We start from the raw sequence: 14,212 nt of genomic DNA, 5'->3' as shown, positions 1-14,212 counted from the left end.
TTTTTTTGTGTCACTCGTGGTCCTCAAGGTTAGTATGTGTGATCACAAATGGTCCCTGCCGTTAGGTTCTGTCAAAAACTCCTTTAGTTTGCTGACGTGGCACATATATATATATATCACAAAACATCTCTGAGGTTCACACACCTATCACAAATGGTTCATACGAAATTTTTTAATTTTTTAATTTAAAATTCATAAAATTTTTGTTTTTTTAATAAAAAATTATTTATAAATGAAAAAACCATTTATAGAAGGATTTTAATATTGAGGACCATTTATGTACCCTAAACCCTTAGTTTTTTCATTTTTAAATTTTATGAATTTTTAAATTATTTTTTTAAAACTTCATTAGTTTGTTGATGTGGCACGTATATGGAGCCCACATCTACAATAATATAGTGTCACATGTATGTATTTTTAAATAATTTAAAATATAATATGTATTTTTAAATAATTAAAAATTCATAAACTTTTAAAAAGAAAACCAAAATTTTATGAATTTTAGATATAAAAAATTAAAATTTTTTTGCAGGGACCATTTGTGATAGGTATGTGAACATCAGGGATGTTTTGTGATATATATGTCACACTAGCAAACTAACGGAATTTTTGACGGAACCTAACGGCAGAGATCATTTGTGATCACACATGCTAGCCTTGAGGACCACAAATGACACAAAAAAATAATAAGGAAGCAATCTGATAGTTTCGTAAACCTTAAGGACGTTTTGTGATAATAAGCCAAAGAAATTCAATATAAATGTTTTTTTTGTTGTTGTTAAAGTTAGAAAGATGAGGATGATTTTCTCACACACATTGCCAACGTGACATTGAGGTCTACTAGCCTGCAAATCAAGACCTTTTTTTATAAGGCTATACCCAATTGGCAAATCCAATATAAAATTCACTATAAATGGTATGCAAGCTAGGAGAAATCTAGAAGCATGAACATTTCATAAAACACAATGTCATTGGGGAGCATTTTTGCTCACCACTTTAACTCAAGGTGTATCCTCACCACCCTTCCCAAAAGGTGACACATGTCCATGGATTTAACTATAGTTAACTCTTTATTTTTTATTTGTTTGATGACATTATTATGAGAGAGAAACGATGATTTAATAAGATTTTTCCTAATTTAGCCTTATTCTATTAATTAACCCAACGAACTTTCCACTTTTCTTGATTAATTTAATTTAAAAAATAAATCAAAACAATGAAAACTGAAAAGGCATACGTTACTATTCCAAAAAAAAACATAGAAGTCCCTTGAATTGAGAATTTCTAGTTTCTTGATTATCCACAATTTGGGTGCTTATATGTGAACTCTGCTCAATAGACTTCTTTCCTTTGTTCAAGCAAAAGATAGGTATCGTCTATGTTGTTACTTGTTTTTTTTAGTACTATGTATTGTTTTTTTTTTTAATTATAAATTTGCTTTGTTTTATTTAGTTTTCTGAGTATCAAGGCCAAATTCGAATTTAAAAATTCATGTCCTTCGTTAAGATTGGGATGCCAACAGATTCATGGGAAGTGGAAGACTGTTAATTTTTATTTATTTAAGTAATGACTGTTCTGCTGTTGTTAATTATTCGGGTTGTTATTAGCTTAATTGGTAATTAATATAAAGTGGAAAGTTTGTTGAGTTAATTAATAGAATAATGATAAATTGGGAAAAATCTTATTAAAGCATTGTTTCTCTCTCATAATAATGTCATCAAACATAACAAAAAGTAAAAATTAACTATAGTTAAACTCATGGACATGTGTCACCTTTTGGAAAGGGTAGTGAGGGTACACCTTAGGTTAAAGTGGTGAGCAAAAATGCTGGCACTCGGAAGTTCCAGAATTGGTTTCATTCCTATATATATGCATTTCAGCCACTGCAGAATTCTCAAGCTTTTTCCCACTTTCATTACAGTCTTCTCCATCTCATATCCATAGCTTCTTAGACCAGAAGCACAAATACATATCTTGTGTATACTATTGTCGTTGGAGAGCTTAATTTAAACGAGGTTTTCTACACATGGAGGGGAGGACAAAAAAGAGATTCAACACCTACAACATGAATGGAAGAAAGTTCAAAGAGAAATTTTTGGTTCAAGATCAGACTTCATTGAGTTGTTATCGAATCCTTGATTTACCAGAAAAGGTATTACTTATGAAATAAACATTAACGAGTTATACATGTCTGCACATACACGATTGAATATTACACTTTGAACCATATATATTCAGGATATAGTGCATGCAGTTAATGATGGTCTTAAAGCGTTGGTTGATCATGATCCATGCCACAGTTGTTAAACAAAGTGAAAATGTCTTGAGTCTAATGTATTCTTATCTAGATATGAACCAATCTTTCATGATCATCATTGGCTTGAGGAGTGCTCACTCTGATGCCTGTAACATTAAAGCTCTGGTTCTTTTTTCCTTACTTTATGCTCAGTTACATTTTGGATATAAAACTAATTTGATAAGAAGTTTGTATGTGACCATTTACCACAATGACCAGTTAACGTAAAAAATAATTCTCTTTGTATGATGATCCTGAGTACAGAAGGAGGCCCCCGAGAAGGCAAGCAAAGAACATTAGCAATTTTTAAAGAAGTGGAGTAAGCAATAAACAAGAACCATCTTATGATGTTGCTCAAAGTAGGGCAGCTACAACCTCAACTGGGAATTTGGAATTGGTAAGTCCAAAACTTGTCGTCCTCGAAAGAATACAAAGCCTAGGATCCTAGGTCGACTATAAACCCTCAAATTATATCCTCAAATTTAAACACAAACCCTAAATCAAATGCCTAAATCCTCAATCAAATTCCTTTACCAAATTCCTAAACACAAACTCATATAATCTCATATATTTCTGTTGCGATGCCAAACAACACTAAACCTCTCTCGCTCACATGAGAATAATCTTCCAATTCCAACCCCCAAATTGTCACAATTCACTATGTTTCCTCCCTAGAATTGTTATGAATGAGACCAACTATGCACTATGGTCTCAAATCATTGAGATGTGAATTGCTGCAAGAGATAAATTAGGGTATTTGAACGGTGCTATTCCAAAACCCCGTAACATAGTTCCTACACATAACAAATGGTGTACGGAGAATTTTAAGGTCAAGAGATGGTTGATCGATTCCATGTCTCCATATTTAGGTACCGTCATGTCTAAGATGGCCTGGATCTTTTCTGGATTGGCCTCAATACCTCTCTGGCTGATCATGAAGCCCAGGAATTTTCCGGAAGCCACCCCGAATGCACATTTGGTGGGGTTAAGCCTCATTTTGTACTGCTTCAGGATGGTGAACATGGCAGAGAGGTTGGGGATGTGTTGGTCAGCCGTGCGACTCTTGACTAGCATGTCATCGACATAGACCTCCATGGTATTGCCAATCAGGGGGGCAAAGAGCTGATTCACCAGACGCTGATAAGTAGCCCCGGCGTTTTTGAGGCCAAAGGGCATCACCTTATAGCAGTAGAGGCCGCGGTCCGTAATGAAAGAGGTGTGGGCCTGATCTTCGGGGTGCATGAAGATCTGGTTGTAACCTGAATAAGCATCCATGAAGCTGAGGAGGGCGTGGCCGGCTGTGGTGTCGACTAGCTTGTCAATGCGGGGTAGCGGGAAGCTGTCCTTTGGGCAAGCCCGATTAAGGTTGGTGTAGTCGATACACATGCGCCAGCCCTTTCTTGGCTTGCGGACCATCACGACATTAGCCAGCCATGTAGGATAGTCAACCTCCCTGATGAATCCGATGCTACTCAATCGATCCACCTCCGCCCTCATGGCCTCATAGCGCTCGGGATCATAAGCGCGACGCTTCTGTCTGACTGGTCTGACGGCAGGATTGACGCTAAGCCTATGGGATATGATGTCTGGTGATATGCCAGGCATGTCATTGTAGGACCATGCGAAGACTTCGGAGTTGAGGCGGAGGAAGGCGACCAGGTCGGAGCGAAGCTCTGGCGAGATGGAGGTGCCGATCCGGACTTGTCGATCCGGGATATCGTCATGGAGGGTAACCAGCTCCAGGTCCTCCATGGGTTCGGCCTGTGGTGCGATGGGCTCCTCCCTTGGGTCTTTAGGTGGTTCTGTGCCAGCTTGAGGAGGGGCGGGAGCCTTGGTTACTGCTAGGGCTTCACTCCTATGTTGGCGATTGGTGGATTTGACGGCTGAAGCATAGCAGCTTCGGGCCCCGAGTTGGTCGCCGCGCACCGTGCCTGGGCCATTAGGAGTGGGAAACTTCAACAGCAGCATATGCGTGGAAATAAAAGCCCTCATTTGGGCCAAGGCTGAGCGGCCGAGGATGACGTTGTAGGCTGTGGGGCAATCGACGATAAGGAAGGGGGTAGTGATCGTCGTCCGCTGGGGTGCGGCCCCAATTGAGATAGGGAGATGAATGCTGCCAATGGGCTGGACCACATCACCCGAGAAGCTCACAAGGGGTGTGATGCTTCGGTCGAGTAGGTGAGGCGGGACCTGGAGTTCATTGAAGGCCTCAGCAAACATCACACTGACCGAACTGCCAGTGTCCACCAGGATACGCCCAACGTCGAAGTTAGAAATGTCAGCCCGGATAATGAGTGGATCGTCATGGGGGAGGATAACACCACGCTCCTCCTCCTCGCAGAAGGTAATGGGGGCCCAGCCAGTCCTGTGGGTTTTCGGCAAGCGTCCCTGCTCGGTGCTGAAGACCTGGTGCGCATAGGTGGAGCGGACATAATGTTTGATGGAGTTGTTGGAGGTGCCAGCCAGGGTAGGACCTCCGCTGATGGTGGAGATCATGTTGATTTGTCGTTGGTGAGGGTTAGGCAGGGTTGGTATGTTGCGCACATAGTTGTCCAGCTTACCCTCCCGGATGAGCCCTTCAATTATGTTGCGCAACGCAACACAAGACTCGGTGTCATGGCCGCTGAATTGATGGAAGCAGCAGAAGACCCCCGTGTTTGGCATAGGCTTGTTGGATGGTCTCCGGGGGGGTGGCTTGGGGATGATGGGGGCTTCACGCACCAGGACGTTCTCATAGGTAGTGTTGAGGGTCGTAAAAACCTCAAACCTGGGCCTGGGTGTGAAGGGAAGAGGGGCCCGATCACCAGGCCTAGGAGGGTTGCCTCCGCTAGAGTGGTGGTGGTTGCCATGTCTGCCACGTTTGTTATTACCGAAAGGGTGCTGGTAGCTATCCTTCCGCTTATGTTGTTGGTTGTCCTGGGTACTCGGGGCAGGGGTAGAATGCTGAGGTGGGGCTGGGGTGGGTGCTGAAGCAGGTGGAGGATCAGCGAAAGCGTTGCGCATCAGGTTAGCTGGGCCACGCTTGGAATTGAAGTATTCAGCCTTAGCATGGACCGCTGCCTGCTTCATCAGCTCTGCATATGTGTTCCAACTGTTGCTATGAACCAGGTAGCGGAAGTTGGACTCGCGGAGGCCGCTCTTAAAAGCGCCGAAGGCAGCGCGATCGTCAGTGTCTGGGCAGCGGGAGTACTCATGACTGAACCGAGCTGCATATTCCCGAAGGGGTTCGTCCTCAGCCTGCCTAAGCATATACAAGTCGTCGGCAGAGTATAGGCGATCAGTCTGGATCATAAAATGGTCCAGGAATGTCTGCTTGAGACTATCGAAGAAGTTGATGGTGCGGGGGTGGAGCCTGTAGAACCAATTCAGGGCCGCGCCGCTGAGGGTGGAAGGGAAAAGGAGGCACATGCCTTCATCAGTGAGGCCTTTGCACCCAAGGGCAGACTAGAAGGAGTGGATGTGGGTGAGAGGGTCCTCCGTGCCAGTGTAGAAAGCGATGCGGAGTGGCTGGATATCTTTCTCCTGGTGGTAGTGGAGGATGCGTTCGGTAAAGGGCCCTGGTCGTGGTTTTGCCCAGAGGGGTTGATGGCTGCGATGTTGTTCGCTTTCCAGGCGCCGGACCTTTTCAAAGAGAAGCCTCATGACCGGGTCGGCATGAGGAAGAGTTTCAGGTGCCAAAGGCCTGGGGGCGGGGCAGACAGGGACTGGGGATTGTTCCCAATTTTCTAGCGCCCCGGTGTGGTAATTTGGCCAGGTCTCTGAATTATAAAATTCCCAAGTATCCGAGTCCCCGACACCTTCCTCGTCGGGTATGCGGACGGGGGCTGGTGAGGGGCCCAGGTGTGTCACCCGTGGATCTTCGAGGTTGACAGGGATAGGGATCGGCCTTGGTTGACGGTCCGAGAGGCGATCCCTGCAATCTTGGTAGATCCTGACTGGTTCATGGGGCCGGTCCCTCGGTGGGGGAACGCAAAGGGGTCGTGACTGGGTTATCTCCGGATAAAGGTGGTCTTTACCCTTGCGGAGCCTAGCTTGGGCCGAGGCACTGTGGCTGGAATGTACTGGCTGGTTCGGCTGAGTAAGCCCAACGTTCTGGGTGAGGTCTTGCTGGGCATCCTGGGTGTGAGTCCTTTCCCAGTTCCGCTTTAAAACACGGTAGTCATGTTCTAGCTCAACGTTCCTGCAATGAAGGTGCTCGTATTTTTTCGACATTTTAGTGACACTGTCGCGGAGGCGCTCCACTTCTGCCTGGAGAGTGGCATCTTCCGAAGATTTCCTTCTAGAAGTACCATTGCGGGGGGTATGACGCTGGGTATCCCGGCTATCCTCGGTCGGCATAGCAGAATGTGGGGTGAAGAAGAGGCGACGGGGCCTGAGGGGTGAAGGAGCCAGCTGGGCTGATAGAGAATGCGGGGATTCAAGTGTCGAATTCCCACAGACGGCGCCAAACTGTTGATGCTCAAAATGGCCCGGCCAATAGTGAGTCCAACTTAGTGATTAGGTATGCGGGGTCTTCAGCAGGGAAGAGAGCTGAGGCCCTTGGTGAAATATAGGTTGATGGGAAACCTGCAGAAGACAAAGTGGGAGAAGCAATCGTTAAGCTTCGGACACCGGTGTGGTGCCGGCCGAAGGCTCTCCGATGCCTAAGTCAGTTACAAGTAGTAATTCTGGCAGAGTAACGGTAAAAGTGGGAGAATAGTTGTCCTTTGTACCTGGGTACTGTTCCCTATTTATAGGGAGGTGAGAGTAGGAGGTTTGCACAAAGTTCCAATGTGGGACTTTGTGCAAGTCGTCGTGGTGGCGACACGTGTCCTGGGGATTAGGTTTGGCAGTTAGGAGCTTCGGCAGGTGTCTGGCACCTCAGAAGTGTGTCTTCCTTCGGCAGGGGAGAAGGCGTGGCTGCCTTGGTGCTAGTCGCTTTGATGCTGGGTCTGCTCGGTTCACTATGGTGTAAACACAAACAAAGACTTCGAAGATAGAAGAATGATATTGTATAATTTATACATTTGTGGATAATGGCATTGGTTATGTTACATTTGTGTAATTTATACGCATTTAATTTGGGGCTATTCATGTTTTACGTTGTGCCGATGCTGGTCCATATAGAACATGCATGTCGTCCTGACTCAATAGAACAGTGCTGTGCCTATCAATGTCATGGCCCAAAAACCTAGAAGCCATTCGTTTTAGTGGCACGCCTTTTAAACAACTGGAGCCCGAGAGCCTGTTTTTCTTTTTTCCTTTTAAAGTCTGAATCTTATCTCACTTTATTACTATTTTCTTTTATAATTAAATATTAAATTATTTTTTAATTGAAAATTTGAAATTTGAAAACGAACATCCAAAGCATAATGAACTCTCTTGCTTGGTAAGGAGCAAATATAGTTGCATCTCAGTTGTATTACCTTGTTAATTTATATTATAGGTTATTTCCATTATGGGTTAATTAAGAAATTTTCCATCAAATACTTTGTACCTTTCAGGTTTATGACAACACATTAATATTTGCTTCAACAAAGTTAATTTCACCAATTTAAAACAGAAAACCTCCTCCATTTTAGATATACATAAGAAAAGTGGTGTAATTCATCATACAATTTTGCCTACCTACTACTGCATTAATTATAGTTTACCTTGTTTGTTCAGTGCTTATTTTTCATCGAGCTTCAAATCTTAGGATTCGAAATTGTGAAAGCATTTCAAGGATTTGTCAAATCGCATGTTCCTTGCTATCGGTGCTTGACAACGGAAGAAAACCGATAGGGATACTGTTAAGGATCTAAGAAAACCGATAGGGATACTGTTAGGGATCTAGAGTGACGATTTCTCCAAAGATATTCGAGGTAATTCTTTCTACTTAACTACATTTTGAGATATATAATTTGATAAGAACTATGATGAATTATTCCCTAATTTGACTGGTGTGGTCTTGAGTTAACACAGAAATCACATGAGTAGTGACTCGTTTAGGGAAAAAAGAATTCTCTTTGTACTCATTTTATATATGATCTCAAAGATTATTCTAGTGGCTAGATTTTTTAAACATATTTCTTGTCTCTTAGATCATAAATTAACTTTTTATTTATTTTTCTATAAAGAAATGGTACTCAGTTAGTTTCGTATGCAGTATAATATTTAGTTTAAAATGTACTTCTACTTTCATCTTAATAAGTTAACAATCAAAATTAATTATAGGAGGGGAAAGGAAAATAAAATACTAGAGTTTTGGTGTATAATAATAAATATTCTTTGGGTTCCACACCTATAATTTCTGTTTTTTTTTTTTTTTCAACCTTTGGATTTTTCAGAGTGCAATCTCATTTATTCTACACTTGCATGTGCATATGTATTGGATTGACCTCTATCCACATTCAGATAGCATAAATCTCTTCGATTTGATGTTAGATTATAGATTTATAATCTAGTGCAATTCCTTTCTTATAATTTTGGATATTTTATGAACTTGAATTTGTGTAAACACGTGAACAATTTATTTGTATTTTAATGCAGACTTAAAAATATGAATTACTCCTACATATTATATTAAACATATAACAATAAAGTGAATCAGTTGTATCTCATATTAGGTTGGATTGGATTAGTCTTTATCAATTTGTATTTGAATTGTTAATCTGATGGATTACCAGATCTGGATCATATTTGGGTTAATCGATTGAAATAATGGTGCAGCCGCATTCTCGGTTAGCCATTATGCTTGTTGAGATGTGTGGTTCGTTTGGTGGTGCTGGGCTTTGCTAATGCAACGGCATGTGAGTAGTGAATGGGTTGTGTGCACTGGCAGGCTCTTTGCTCTGGCATCAAACTGTCGTCTCATACCCCTCTTCATTGATGCTTCAAGATTGGCTTGTGCGGGTTAATGGGTTATTGTTTTGGCTACCTATTGTTAAGGAATGGTGCCTCTCGTTGTCCCTTTCCTCCTCTTGCCCTTTGCGGGCAGCAGAAGGACGTCGTAGCAATGCTTGTGTCTCGATCAACCCACGGCTCGTCGTGAGATTGTGAAGGTTCGCAAGTTTCTGCTTGTGATCTCGGATGGGGAGCATTAAGCAGGTGTGGGACCTTCGGCCTCCGATCGTCCAATTTGAAGCATTTTTTCTCAACACGTACGACTGTCATGCCCGCGGCGAGCACTCGACCCACAAGGTCGTTTGTCTTGCATGGAGCCGACGTAAAAAAGGAATGCTACCTAGTTAATCCTACCAATAGTCATATGCTTGTCTCAAAGATTAAGCCATGCATGTGTAAGTATGAACTAACTCAGACTGTGAAACTGCGAATGGCTCATTAAATTAGTTATAGTTTGTTTGATGGTATCTACTACTCGGATAACCGTAGTAATTCTAGAGCTAATACGTGCAACAAACCCCGACTTCTGGAAGGGATGCATTTATTAGATAAAAGGCTGACGCAGGCTCTGCCCGTTGCTCTGATGATTCACGATAACTGGACAGATCGCACATCCATCGTGCTGGTGATGCATCATTCAAATATCTGCCCTATCAACTTTCGATGGTAGGATAGTGTCCTACCATGGTGGTGACGAGTGACGGAGAATTAGGGTTCGATTCCGGAGAGGGAGCCTGAGAAACTGCAATCGGGCCACCTCTTGTGCAAGACAACTTGGCTGCCCTAAGCTCATCCCACTCAAATCCTACAGAAGCTACAATCGGGCCACCTCCTGGAGGGATCTGGATGATTTGGAAGTGCAAAAGGATGCTAGTTGTGTAGTAAACAAGATCAATAATAGTGCAGACGCCCTTTATCCATCCTAGGAGCCGAATTCCTGCAGTTCTGCCGAGTTTGACGCTTGGTGGAAAACCAAATTTCAAGGTTTGCCTGCCTCCAGCACTGCACTCAAAATTATTTTTGATGGCTGGGATTACTGGGTTGTTGATGCAGGAGAGGAGACTCACAGATTTATGGTGTAGACCATAAAAGACATTAATGCTTAAGTCATAGAAGGTAGATTCCTGATTCTGTCTGTGTTTTGCTTATTCGGCTGCTGTGATGATTTCTGACGTTTTGTTCTGCCTGCAATAGATCCTTCTCTGACAAAGAACATAGGTGGGCAATCTGTCCAGGCTAGAGGAGTGATTGGTAAGCTTTCCATGATTATGTTCCTCCCATTATTCTTCTGCTGGATTGACTTCTGACTTGTTTGTTTCTTGTGCAGTCACTTCTGTCATTGCTGCCGGAGACTTGGAGCTTCCCTCTGGGGATGAAGAGGATGAGACTCTTGCAGAACAACCAGCTGTTGAGGCGACTCCTTCTGGCAGAAGGAACAAAAGAAAAGAAACTGCTCCAGTCCATGGTGGTGTTGTTTAGCCTGCAACTATAAGTGTTACCGCGTTTTGCCCCTATTTCTTTTCTGATTCTGCCTGGCGTTGATTTACAATCTCTTTTTACAGATGCCCATCCATTCTCTTCCAGGTTCATCTACCACGGCTTCCTTTGCTGATCCATAATTGGCAGAGTTTGAAGCCATGGACCTAGATGCCCAGTTGAACAAACTAGAGAAGCTCAGCTCCACTCCTAGCAAGGCCAAGTCCAAGGCGGTGGATGAGGCAATGGAAAGGGTGAAGATCTGGCAATCCATTGAGTTGGAACTGGATGAGAATAGGGAAGCTGTTGATCAATTGATGTATGATCTGGACCTACTGCATAGACAGAACATGGCTCCCAAGCCTATACTTGAGATGAGCCTAGGTTTGGCCAGAGATGTGCTCAACCTTCACAACCGTTATGAGGATCTCAAGCCCACCTTCAAAACCTCTGAGTTCTGCAAGGCTACTCATGAAACCAATTTGGCCGATTACGCAAAACAGAAGGCAGAACTGGACCAGATGGTTGCAGGATACAAGGAAGCTAAGGCCACTGCAGATAAGCTGGAGAAGCAGATTGAAGAGCTTCAAAAGCAGTTGGCAGAATGCAGGGAGGTGCAGAACAGGCTTGGGGCTGGACTGAGTTCCAAGACCAAGGCTACCTTCCTTGTGCAAAGTATGGTTTCAGCTTCCAGGCTAGCATTGGAGATTGCAGAGGCTTCAATCCACTAGGGGATGCTGCTCCAAAAGGAACTTTCGATCAAGAAGACTAGTTTGCAAGAAACCCTTAGGAAATTAGGGTTTTAATTTTTAAATTTTTGAATGTAATAAAACTTTAGTCATGAAAATGACTATATTTAATAAAAGCTATTTATTTTGTGGAACTTTGCTTTTTCAATCTTTTGCTTAAACAAAATGAAAGAAAAAAGAAGATAAAATATACTTTTAACATATTATATTTAGAAGCACAACTCTATTAAAAAACTATAAACAACATTTTTATCTTGTTCCCTCTTTATCCCAGGATCGGTTTGCACAGCCCATGAATCCCACATAGTTGGATAGAATTTCTCCAACCATTTGCCATTGATTGGTGCAGCATGGATGTCTCCATCTCAATCCTATAATCTGTATGCCCCCAATCCAAGGATTTGCTTAATTATGAAAGGCCTTTCCCATGTAGGTGACCATTTTCCATAACCAGCTATGTGTGTTTCAAGGAGCAGAACTGCTTTCCAGACTATTTCTCCCTCTTCAAAACTCTTGTTTTTAACTCTTTTGTTGTAAGCCCTTGACATAGCCTATTTCCCTGCTAAGAGTTTGTTGAGGGTATCAATTCTACTTGCATCCAATCCCTCCAATTCTAGCGGCATGGCTTGAGAGTAGTCTTCTTTAGTCAGATTGTGTTGGTGAGCAATTCTGAGAGATTGGACTGCCATTTCCATAGGCAGAATTGCATCATGACCATAAGTTAGAGCATATGGGGTCATGCCAATTGCTTCTCTCTTTGAAGTCCTATATGCCCACAGTGTTTCTGTTACCTTCTCATGCCATTGCTTTGGATTTTTCTCAAGCATTTTCCTGATAATGTTGATGATCACCTTGTTACTTGATTCTGCCTGTCCATTAGCTTGAGCATAATAAGGAGTGGATTGAAGTAGCTTAAATTTGAACGCTTCTGCCATATCTAGCATCTCTTCAGATATGAATGAAGATCCCCTGTCAGTTGTGATTGATTATGGAATGCCAAACCTTTGTATAATCTGCTCTTCTATAAAGGTGATGATCTCTTCAGATGTAGTGGATTTAACAGGTTTGGCTTCCACCCATTTGATGAAACAGTGTTGTTTGGTACTGGCTGGATAGATTTTGCCAATGAGATCCATTGCCCATCCTTTGAATGGCCATGGCTTAACCACTAGGTTCATGGGGACTGAAGGAGCTTGCTGGATTGGACCATGCCTTTGACAAGCCTCACATCCATTGGAATAGTCAATGCAATCCTTTATCATGGTTGGCCAGAAGTGGCCATACCTTATAATTAACCAGCACATTTTTCTTCCACCTTGATGAGCTCCACAGATTCCTTCATGGGTTTCTCCCATGACCTTCATGTATTCTTTCTTTCTCGGGCACCTCAAAAGTACCTCATCTTTGCTTTTTCAGACCAAATCTCCATTCCACATAAGGTAGTTCAAAGCCATGATTCTGACTTTTTTCTCAGAAGGCAGGGTTGGATACTGCAAGTAATTTATGATAGGGTTCTCCAGTCATCTTCAGTGATTATGGCAGAATTGACATCTATCTCCATTCCTCTGGTCAGAACAGATGGTAGACTTTTCTTTCCTACCTTGATGATCTTTTGTACACAGTCTTCAGGCATTTGTACCCCTGTTGCTATTTGAGCCATTTCATTAGCTGCAAAGTTTTCCTCTCTTGGGATATGTTCCCAAATAGCTTTCCTGAATTCTGTCAAAAGATTTCTGGCTGCCACTAGATAAACAGCTAGAGAAGAGTTTAGACACTTGTATTCTCCAGCAATCTGCTTTAGCACAAGCATATAATCTCCCTAGATTTCTACAGATTGGATTCCTAATTCTACCAGCATTTCGAGGCCAATGATTAGAGCTTCATATTCAGCCCTGTTGTCGGTGCATTGGAAATCTAACTGGAAAGAATAACAGTGTTTGATTCCCAGTGGCTCCTTCAAAACAGTCCCTGCCCTAGAGGCTACATTAGTCTGTAATCCATCAAAGTACAGTTTCCAAGGTGTGAGGTGAACTGAATAGATGGGATTGTTAAGACAAGTATAAGCTCTAGTCAACAGATCCGCGTTTGCTACATCCAAGGAACAAATGTTCTCAATCTCTTCCCTTGGATGATCTGCTAGGAAATCTGCTACAACTTGTCCTTTGACAGCTTTATGAGGAACATATCTAAAAGCAAATTATGTCAAAGCCAAAGTCCATTTGCCAATTCTGCCTCTTAACATTGGCCTTGTTAACATGTATTTGATTAGGTCTGTCTTGGCAATGATGTAGATGGTGAATGGCAGCATGTAGTGTCTGAGTTTCACAGCAGTGAAGTATAAGGCTAGACAAAGTCTTTCAATTGCAGAATATTTCCCTTCTACTTCTGTCAAAGTTCTGCTCAGATAGTAGACTGCCTGTTCTTTTCCTTATTATCTTGAACTAGCAGACTCCCAATGGATACTTATGATGCAGAAACATAGAGTTTGAGCGGTTTGCCTCTCTTTGGTGGGGACATAACTGGCAGATTTGAGATGTAGTGCTTGATTTCCTCAAAAGCCTGCTGGTGTTGTTCTTCCCACTTGAACGTCTGTTCCTACTTCAACCTTAGCAAGGAGGAGAAAGGCTAGATTTTTCCTGCAGAATTGGAAATGAATCTCCTTAGAAAGTTAATTTTTCCTAGGAGACTCTGCAGTTCTTTCTTGTTCCGCGGTGGTAGAGCTTCTATGATGGATTTTGCTTTATTTTTATCGATCTCTATGCCTCTTTGATGGACCAAGAAACCTAAGAAATTTCCTGCCTGAACTCCAAAAACACATTTTTTAGGA

This window comes from Prunus persica, chromosome G5 (genome assembly GCF_000346465.2).
Source record: "Prunus persica cultivar Lovell chromosome G5, Prunus_persica_NCBIv2, whole genome shotgun sequence".
Classification (NCBI taxonomy): domain Eukaryota; kingdom Viridiplantae; phylum Streptophyta; class Magnoliopsida; order Rosales; family Rosaceae; genus Prunus; species Prunus persica.
This window is presented reverse-complemented; position numbering follows the sequence as displayed.